General features: G+C 39.7%; 1 pseudogene across 1 annotated transcript; it reads right to left on the reverse strand.

The window, feature by feature from the left end:
- Nucleotides 1–946: 946 nt before the first annotated feature.
- Nucleotides 947–10,934, reverse strand: LOC146514763 (leukemia inhibitory factor receptor-like; annotated as a pseudogene). Its single transcript, XR_014874828.1, has 15 exons — nt 10,829–10,934; nt 10,093–10,286; nt 9,880–10,030; nt 9,526–9,789; nt 9,279–9,405; nt 7,698–7,834; nt 7,471–7,616; nt 7,219–7,372; nt 7,069–7,130; nt 6,584–6,797; nt 5,021–5,200; nt 4,840–4,941; nt 4,602–4,760; nt 3,683–3,972; nt 947–2,580 (listed from the first exon to the last, which is right to left on the reverse strand). The product of XR_014874828.1 is annotated as a leukemia inhibitory factor receptor-like (transcript).
- Between the last annotated feature and the right edge of the window lie 223 nt (nt 10,935–11,157).

Raw genomic sequence — 11,157 nt, forward strand, 5'->3', positions numbered from 1 at the left:
CAAAATTCGAACCACTTCCTGAACCAGTCACGTGGTACAGCCGGGCAGCGAGGCTTCGGACGTCATCATTTTCAGCTCCTCCCATAAATGAAGCAAGCCTCGATACGCGCATCGCGGAAACGCCCCCTCCATTACTCGACACAAGCTTCGAAGCCTCGATAAAGAACGTCGCATCACTACTTCGCTGTCCACACTGCGACGCGGAAGCACCGTCTTCAAATGTATGCGTTTTCGAGAGCGTTATGAAAATACTGTGTTTTCCTTTGGGGAAAAACACCGTCTCAGTGTGGACGGGAGGCCAAAATGGAGAACAAACGATGCGTTTTCAAACGAAAACACATTAGTGTGGACGTAGCCTCAGTCAGAGATGGAGAAAGATGGTGATATTCATGGTAAGTGTAAGTGTTAGGTCCGAGCTTGCAGGACCCGCTGGTTCAGAGACTTATCACCCGTGAACAAAGCAAGACAGACAGAGTTCAACCGGTTTTTAACTTGCACGCAAAGGAAGCCTGGTTGGAATCAGGCTCTTGGAGCTGAAAGTTCCTCCACCTGTTCCCAGCCAACTCCAAAGAACCAGTATTCCCTGCAGCATTTATTCAGTGAACACACAAGCACCACCCATATGGCCATAAAAGTTTAAAACACTGCGTGTGTGCATGCATGTGCGAGCACGTATGTCTGTATGTGTGACTTCCTGGTTACAACCGTTTTAACAACATCCCTGGTCATAAAAAGGGTCATCTCCTGCCACCCCTGTATACGGTTTAACCCCTTTAACGGTCCACCATATACAAGCATAGGTGAGTTCCTAAACGGCAGGGAGTGAACATCCCTTACTAGATAAGGAAACCAGAACCTTCAGATGGAATGTGCCTGCAGTTAAACTCTTTAGCTATAACCTCCCCCACAATCCTACATGTGGGGGAGGAGAACAGAAAAATATCTAAACATGCAGTTTAAGGCAAGGTATAAGGAGTGTAAAATCTTTCACAATCAGCTGTTTATCTTGTTGAAATCAGTCTGATAGAAACACAACGAGCAGCAGCACAGCTCAGCTAATCCCACTCTGTAACACTGTACATAAAAGCTATTGGAGTTTATGATGTAGATTATTTTGGCTCTTTTTTGAGTCTTTGAGTCGATACACCGACTGAATCTCATGTTACCCCTGAATGTGATCACTTCTCTTTTAGGTGTGAGGGAAAGCTACCATTTAAAAAAAAATCATTTGCTTGAGTTTACTGCATGCATTAGAATAAGTTGAAATAAAGTTTGCATTTCCTTTTATTAATATGTTTTTATTGTTATACAGCATTAATATGTTTTTATTGTTATACAGTATTAAAATGACACAAGGTTCAGTAAACTTGACAACAACAAAACCAAACAAAAAAAACCTCCAACTGGTAGAAATGTTCTCTGAAGCGACGTTTTACTTCTGATTTTGCACATAAACAAGTTGAAGAATTGTTGTTAATGTGGACCTTTTATCGCTTGGCAACATATATGTGCTGCTTTGGCCTTCAAAGAGGTACACATGCTTACCATGAAGTCCACTAATTAACCCTAGGGAGAACTTTCCTGTAGGAGTTTTACTGTTCTGCTGTTTCTGAGAACATTCGTTTCTTCTGCAGTGACAAAGTGGTGACGCATCCACATGTGCCTGGCATGCAGTGTTTTTCTATAGATCCCAGAGCTGTGTTGGTTGGAACAGTGTTTCAGCTGTATCTTTTGCGTTCTTAAAATATGTGGTAAAGGTGGCTCACAATTACCCGAAAGCATGAAGCTAAATAGATTACTCACTATTAGAAAGCTTGTTTATGACTATAATTATCACTTCTATAGAGATTCATACATGCATGAAATATAGTGATCATACCCAGCATCCACCAAGTTAGGGCTGGGCAGTGAGTCTGAGACTTTATTGAAAGGAAACATCTTTAACACTTAAAATTATGCCTGTTTAGCGTGTGACTAAAACAAAACCCAACCCCAACCCTAGTTGGCTCAATGATGAACTGGTGGATGATGGATGAACTATACAGCAGTTAATGATGCCTGAAGTACTCACATAAGTTTTAAATGTGTTCACACATGCAGCAGCTACTTGGACGTCTTCTGTGGCAACAAAATGTACGTGGACGAATATGAAAGAGGACTTTCTGGTACGTCCTCAGGATGAGTTGCGGTAAAGGTCTCTTCAGGGCTCTGAAGCTGGTATTCATGAAAGCTATCAATTATACGTATGCCCTGATGGATCTGAAGATGTGATTGTGACTGCTGGTCCTCACCCTGCACTGTCAGGTTATATGAAGGGTTAGGAAATACATCATTTCCTGGAAAAGACAGAACGCCTGGCTGAGATGTGAGGCCTGTAGTGGGTAAAGTAAGGCGTGGCTGGAGTTTCTTCAGAGGCTTATTGTAGTAACCTTTGGGAGCCTGAGAGAAGGAAAAAGAAGGCATGTAGTCCTGGCCAACAACAGGCCGTGGTGCACTAAAATAATCATGCAGCTCCGGAACCTCCCAGACCTCCCTGTAGTGACTCTGATCAAAGTGAAGATGACGAACGGTATGTTCATCCTGAAAAATAGAGAAAATGACCTCACATTCACAGGAAAGACATCTGGATCCATAACGATTATGATAGTGAAACCAATAAATAACTGATTAGTACAATAGAAGGATGTATAGATGTAGCATTAGTCAGCCAAACACTCCTTGAATGGCTCCAGAAGTGAGTCAGTACAAAGCATTTTATTTTGCTTGTTTATCACAAAAAGAAACAAATTTTGTGGTATTAAAAGGGGAAAGAAGAAAATTTACTGATGCAAACATTTTAACTTGAGTTAAAGTCGTGTTTGGCACCAGAAACTAATTGGTTAGGTATTGTTAAGTGCCCCGTCAAAGCTATCCTTTAATGCAGTGGTTCCCAAACTTTTTTTTGCTAGCCCCCCCTTTGTTTTACAAGAAAAATGTTCGCTCCCCCCCTTCTCGCACGTGCACGCGCGCATGCACACATCCTCCAACCACAAACACCCATATTTTGCTCCATTGCGGTTTATTTCACACCTCAAACATTTAGTAAACAATTAAGCAAATACAAGTAATCTGCAATAAATGACAGGTAGTAAGGAAATAAACTACTAACTCTTTTACGCTGCGTCCGCACCTACACGGGTATTTTTGAAAACGCAGCTGTTTCGTCCACACGTAAACGGCGTTTCGAATCACCGAAAACGGAGATTTTTTAAAACTCTTTTTTTGCGTTTACGTGTGGACGAGGAATACAGAGTTCATCACGCAACGTCAAAGGTATGTGCCTTTTTTTCACATCACGCTGTGCGCCACGTTACTGTTTACATGAGATGAATTGCAGAATGGCAGATAGAGACAAACTGTTAATCTGACTATCTGCAGGTTTTACACGCTTACATATAAACACACAGTTACTGTCTCTCTATTCACAAAGGCAGAGGCATCATGGTGTAATTATTTTACGTGTAGTTGTTTTTTTCATGTGTAATAATATTCAACATTGCTATCAATACATTTTTCAAAAAATGCCTCTCTGTGCAAAATGGGTTTAAAAACATAAACAACTGTGGGATACTGTTTGTCTGTGATTTGGAGAGCCCAGCGCTGCTCCTGATGAAGGGAAAACCAATTCTGCAGGGAGACCTACCTTGGCACTTGTGCAGGTGAAACCAAAGGGAAGACATGCTTCACCACATTTTCTAGTCTTTGGCTTAGAATGAAGTTGGTTTGGAAACATATTCAGCGATGCTCCATCTCCTGCTTTGCGTTTCATTGGGCGCCCCAAGCTAGCAGTGTCCAAGTGTTTTGACACCCGGATCTCGGTGACATTGATGGATGTATTACCACAAAGTCCAAATGCTGTTGATGCTGTCACCGTGAAGGTGTACGTACTGATGTTCAGGTTCTTTGCAGTGAGGCTGGTGGCTTCAGGATCATCTAAATCAACATAGAGTAACCGCCATTATTACAACATAAATACATGTTTACGATCATCGGGCAACACTGGAGACTTTTTTCATTTATCTCAGTCACAAGCTAATCTTTGTGTGTGGAGAAACAAAACCAGGACTTTGTTATCAGTAGAGAGACTCAATAGTGTGATTAAGTGTGTCAATCAATTCCAATTAATTTGTAGACGACACGTCGGCAACATGTTCAGGTTACTGTAAAGGGTGCAAAAAGAAAAATGGTGTCTAAGAATTTGGATATTTTTGGGGTGATTTGTGTGTGTCTGCAATCAATTCAAAAATAATTTTTTAATGAATTTTTGCATTCGCAATCATGTTTAGCCTAAATCTACAGGCTGAGACCACTAAAAAGGAGGCTTGTTTTGTTTTGTTTTTAGACTATCACAAGGGGGCATTATGTCCATTTGTTAAACCTTGTGTTATTAGCCTTTTCCTGATGCAAATACTGGAAGAGGAAGGTCATCATATGCCAGGAGGTAAATACTAACGATGGATTAAAATCAGCTAACAGAGCATCTATGAAAAAGTGCTGATCCTGTGCTTAATGTCCAGACTGAAATCTTAGCTGGCCTGAGGGAGTATGCCTTCATACTGTACCTGTGCTCACGTTAAAAACATTCCCGCTCTTGTCCTGGTAGTAGAGAATATATCCATGGATGGAAGCAGTCTGCTTTTCCAGAGGTATGGGCTCCCAGGATACCTCAACAGCCGAGTCTTCCTGTTTGTATTTGAGTTTAAACAGCTCGCCTCCTATTTCTGGAAAGATGTGACATGCATGAAATACACTGCTGATTGAACCATCACATTTTGTGAGAAATCACTGAATCAGTCTCACTAGTCTCTCTGATGTAGCCCTCTCTTCTCTGTAGTAGCACCGCAGCTCCCTCAGTGCAGGCGTATATGGACAGCAGGTATCTCCGACCATCTTCAAAGTTCTCTGGAACAACAAAAGGAGCTGTGCTGAAACAGATGCAAATATGATCTAAACAGTTTTGTAGGCAAAGATGAGAACGTACTTGAAAAAATTGTGGTATGAGTTCTGTTGGGAGACACTTTCATCCACTCAAAGGAGCAATTACCGAAGATTGGACACCAGTCCACTATGTAGCCACAGCTGGCGTTAGGACTATCAGGCCAGGACAGGAAGAAGCTACCATTGCTGCCACTGATCCAGGAGGTCTTCACCTCGGACTTATCTGAAAAATGAGACTCGTTAAAAAACAGTTTTACCCATGAATCTACATGAAAAATGAACATAGCGACTTTGAGATCATCCATTGTTTTTATGACCTGACTGAACCAGAGTGTCCCACTCCAAGGACTCTTATGGGCATTAGAAAAAATGCAGTGCAGTTTTAGGGGATTTGGCTTCCCTTTTAAGATGAGGCCACAATTTCTATACTCTTCATGAATCACTATTTGTAAACTTATAATATATTACATTATTTGTAATATATTATTTACATTATTTATTTTTACATTATTTATTTTTAATTTGTCAAATTCTGCATTTGTTTGGAAAACCCTTTGCTTACAGGCAAATGCACTTTTAAGGCATTTAGCTTCCCTTTGCAAACCAATAAAATGTGTCCAAATGTATATACTCTTCATGACTTGGATATATGGAGTATAAACACAAAAATTACATATTTGTATACTTATAATAGATATAATCTCAATCATGTGATCATGAAAACTGCTATTCCATTTCTGCATTAGTTTGGAAAACCCTTTGCTTACAGCCTTCTGCACAGATTAGATAAAATCAAACCTCTTCCCCAAATGGAAATCAAAGTGAGCTTATCTGTAATGTGTGGTGCTCTGTTAGCTTCATACCTAGATTACTATGGCGTTATTTTTGTGCCACTATTCTGAGCACACGTAAAAAAAAATTGCAGGTGCAAGTGTTGCATTTTGAGGAGAAATTTATTTTATTTCATTAATTTTATTTTATTTCAAATATCTGCTCGATTTATCAAGACATCACATATTTGCATAAGTGTCTAACGTTTTCGGAGATGCCTGTCGATAAATCGAGCAGGTATTTGAAGTTTACACAGCACCATTCTCGCATGAAAATATCTTAAAAGTTTATTTTGTGACCCAGAAAGAGTATTATTTCAAACTCCGCCACTCTGTGTTCCTCCACCACTGCCTCGTTTGAGTTTTGGACAAAATGCATTCTGGGTTATTACATTTCGTCATTTCGAGCTGATTGGAGACCAAAACAGCCAATCAGATTTTTTTGTCTGTGTCTGTGATTGGCTGGTTTTGTGGCACAAATATAACGGTGTACAGAAAGAGTTGAATGCGCATGGGCAGAAATGTTGAGAGCGCAAGCAACACATTGCGAGCGAGCGCAAATGAAAAAACGTAGTGAGAGGGGCTGCTATTGTGTGTGTGTATGGATAATAGCAAACACTGAAATACATTTTTTGCACGCAGCAATGCATTTTGTTCACTCACATTAAGCTTTTCTTCGCTCAAAATAAATTTCTCCTTAAAATGCAACACTTGCACCTGCAATTTTTTTTTACGTGCACTCAGAATAGTGGCACGAAAATAACGCCATAGATTACGGTGGGGAATGATGATGGTCGATGGTGATGAGCTGCCGTTTATGTTTCTAGCCGTCACAGTGACCATGTGCTCCTCACTGGGGTCCAGCATGAGTGTAAGACTGTGATTGCTTCTGGACACGTTGGTTTGGTTTGACTGATTTTTGTCTTTGGTCTTTGCCCAGGACACTTTGTAGTCAAAGATTTCTCCATGGCTCTGATTGGTCAGTGGCACCTGTGGAGAAGTAACATCAAGACCTGAAATGGTAACAGTGTCCTCTGAAACATCACTTTCTAACTCTATAAGATGTTGCACTGATATTTTTTTAAATAAGTTTATTAAAAGATATTTTTTTCCACATAAGTTTATTAATATTTTATTGCTTTACAGACTAGCTTTAAGTAAAAGTGTATTTTTTAATTCCACTGGTGACCACTTGAAACTGAGTCAGTTTCCAGACTTAGTGACTTTAAAAAACATTTTGTAAAAACCAACTTGGACTCACCTTCCAGGAGATTACAGTCTGGTCTTCCTTCACCTTCATCCACACGTCAAGAGCATCTGGAACTGTGGTGCAACCAGACAAACAACATCTGTTACATTCACACATTTTTAAAGTCTTGTCTCTTAGAAAACAACAAAAAAAACAACTTACCATCACCTTTTGTGCGGATTTTGACACTTTTGCTCCAGTTACCCCATTTCCAGAAATGCTGTGTTGTTCCACATCGGACCCTCACGTCATAGTCCCAGTGTGGTATCAAGTCCTTGATGACTGCAGCTGTGAGGCCAACTCCAAAGTTTTCAGTCTGGTAAACCTACAAGGACAAAAATTATGTTAGCTGACTTCAGTGAAGACTTTTACTTTGAAAAGCCAATACCTTAGCTTCCTTTTTAATCTATTCACTATGGTATTAGAGTTTCCATCGCTGACATCTACTTGGCATGTGAGGTTGAGATTACTGTACTTCTTCACAGTCCAGCTCCATTTCAGACTGATGTTTCTGGGGTTCACAGTTGAAGCTGCTACTTTGTCTGGAGCGACCATGTGCACTAAAACAAGTGATCACAACAATCAGCTGATCTTAAGGATTAAGAATAGTCATTTTTCCCTCATTTTTTCCAAAGTTTTACCTCTTTTGGTCAGGTCTGCCCTGTCATGGAGCTCGAGCTTTCCCAGAGGATTAGTGACTGTTAAGGTCCAGTTCCTCTCGGCAGCATCCAGCTCCACTTTTTGGAAGCATTTACCCAAATGTCCATTGATGCATGAGCTAAAATGTAAAAATATACATTGCTTAAATATTAACAACAACACAGAGGCACAAACATACAAAACAATATAAAATCAGGAATGGGGGGAAACGGTTTTTCACAAGTCTACTTAGCTGAAAGCAGTGCTGTTGTAGACCATTGCTATCAAGGTTAGCCAAAGTGCCAAAAATTGCACTTTGGCCATTTTTAAGACATCAAGTTAAAGCTGCTGTCAGCTATTCCCTTTTCACAAGGGGTTACCAGAGCAGGTACCCCTGTGTTTTGATTTGGAAGACTTTTATACTGCAACTGAAGAGGAAATTTGTATCTCTTGCTGAAATCAAACCAGTGGCCTTTACACTATTTTAAAAAACTGGCCTAAAGTTTTCAAAAATGACCTGTGGAACTGAATCTTTGGCTTGTCTTTATTTGTTGATGCATAAATGCATTATTGCTGTTTCAATTTATTATTATTTTTAAATTACAACTCACATTAAAAATGATTTTATCCAGAGAAGAAAAGAAAAGCCTTTTGGGTGCATCTGACCATCATGTTGACAAAGGCTGATATCAAACCATCTCCAAAATAAGTCAAATTATCTGTTTTATTATTGATTCATCTTTAATCTAAACACCAACTGCATACTGTAAGTTTGGGGACTCTGCTACAACAACATAAAACATTTTAATAGATGAAGTTAAATATTACAGTCATGTAATGACGTTTGTTGCTTAACTGCGTAACAGGCTTGTCAGATAATTTGAAACAAATTATAGAAATTAAACAAAGTCAAAAATGAAAAATGAAAAACCACTAAAGGCAGGTAGGTATCATTCAGATCTACAGATAAGATTAACACAAAAGAGGTTGGCACCTCGAGATTTATCATTTTTACTGTTTCTACTCTTCTGTATCTATGTTACTAACAAGCTGCAAAAATGTTTCAGGAGCAAGATTATAGCAGTGTGCAGTTATTAAATTATTAATTATTATTTTAAAGAATCCTGATAGGTGTTTGATTTTCTTTGTGAATATTAATCACAGTGAGAATAAGGAAGAAATACTTTAAAACACACACACACACACACACACACACACACACACACACACACACACGGTGAAGTCTGGTCAGTTTTAGAAAGACCATTCTCCCACACTCGGAAGTCTGGACTCTGTAGTGAACTTTCCCAGTATTAACTACTGTACGGGTACTTGATGTCGAGGAATGCCAGGTTTATATATATATATATATATTTATCCTGGTTTATATTTCAGTGCTTTCAAGGTTTAAATTTAGCAGTGAGCCATGATCTTCCGACCTCTGCTACATTTGAAAAGGGGTTCCTAATAAAGTGCCGAGTGAATCAGTGAATCCTTTAAAGTTGCCAGATTACATTTTATTTACTTGTTTATAAGTAAACAAGTAAATTGCTTCCATAGTGAACCCTGTGGTTGTATTATACCTTCCATGAAGCTGGTATTTTCTTCTCACTATGGCAAGTTCCTCCATTTTCCTTCCTACATTCTAAAAACAATCGACAGATTCCAGATCCTGGGTTTCACACTGAAGATCACTGTCACCAGGGGGGTCTAAATTTATGGCAAATACCGAGAAAAAACCATAAGAACCAGCAATCTGTATTTAGAAGATTTGTTTTGTTTGAAAAAACAAAACAAAACCATCATCTCAACCTGATGCTTCATACTTACAGCCAGCGTGAAAACTGGCTCCACTGATGTCTCCTTTGGTCGTTTCACATATTACATCACTCCAGTTTTCTGATTGTTGTTCCAGGTGAACAGTCAGGGCATGCACATGTTCACTGATCTTTTTTTCCATGCCTTTATACCCATTTACATGCATTCTCCTGAAACCTTTTCCTTCTGGCACAATGCAGCAGAATGTGGCTCTGCTGCCTACTTCTAGTATTTTATCCTTTGGAAAAACTGATATTTCTGCTGGGCTTTGCATCCCTGCCAAACAACAACAATGAGGCATAATAAGCACAACTGTAAAATGTGTAAGAATTATGAAAATCTAAATCATTTGAATTCAACATTAACCAGGTAGCGTCTTCTGTATCCATGGGCTTGATTGCTTGTTGTATTGGGACCTGAGCCGGACTGAATGGCGAGCACACTGCGATGGTAAATGGGAAGTCCATTTCCAGGAATGAGTAGATCCTATCTGTGCAGGTGCCACAACAACGTTACCCTACAACATTATCATAAACACATTAGAGCAACAGTTCTTTGTTACCCACAATAATCTCTTACGTTGTGTACAGGTTTGTCTGCTATGAGAAGCTGCAGCTCGTACACGAGCCCATCTTGTATCACAGAGCAAGAAGGCTCATCTTCCCACTTTAACAGGAGTGTCTGATCGTTGTGGGCAAGAGTTACATTCTGAGGTCCACAACGCAAAACACCTAAAGGAGAAATTCCATGTTTAAGTGGAACACTGAACAAGTCTTAAGCTTAAAAACATAATTGTTGGGCTATTTGAACAGCAGTCAGTAAGGACACAGGATAGTGGTGCCAATAGCGTTACACTTTTCTCAGTACTGTCAGGGTTCCTGGGTCGGTGACCCAGTGTTTTCAGTTTTCCCACATCAATGTTTTCACTTCCTGTTTTTCCCCATGTCAGCTTGTCTCTCGTGTCATTAGTCAGATTATGTTCAGCCCTGTACTCACCTGTTTCCAATCAGTGTCATCAGTCAACCTGTGTATTTAAGTTCCTCGGTTTCACCAGTTCTTTGTCGTGTCATTGATGTTCGTGTGATGTTGTCCTTCCCGTGTGCTCTCTTAGTTCAGTCAGCCTCAGTGATCCAGCCAGTCAGTGTCCGTTCACCCTTTGTTCATCCGCTCCTTATAATAAACCTTCACCAGTCTTCACCTACCTGCGAGTCCTGAGTTTGGGTTCCTTCTTCCTCGCCTCCACACAACGCCTGACAAGTACTGATGCTCTGTTAAAGCCTCTGGTTTCTAGTAATGTCACCTTTAGTGCTGTTACCTTTATCAGTGGCAATCCACTTCTTGGATCTGATACTATTAGTCATTTCCAAATCAAAACACTCCTTAAACCAAGGGTCAGCAACCTTTAGGACCCAAAGAGCCATTTGGAGCCGGTTCCCATGCAAAAGAAAACACTGGGAGCTACTTTTTGACATCTAAAATGAAGATAACACTGTATATATTGTTTTTTACCTTTATGCTTTGTGTGAACAACTAAGGTGTGTTGCTTATGAAATCCATGAAGTGCTACAGAGAAAATTACATTTTATTTATGTAATTAACACATTTTGAACTCTTAAAGAAATATAACAAAAGGAAAGACACCCA

This window comes from Neolamprologus multifasciatus, chromosome 7 (genome assembly GCF_963576455.1).
Source record: "Neolamprologus multifasciatus chromosome 7, fNeoMul1.2, whole genome shotgun sequence".
NCBI lineage: Eukaryota > Metazoa > Chordata > Actinopteri > Cichliformes > Cichlidae > Neolamprologus > Neolamprologus multifasciatus.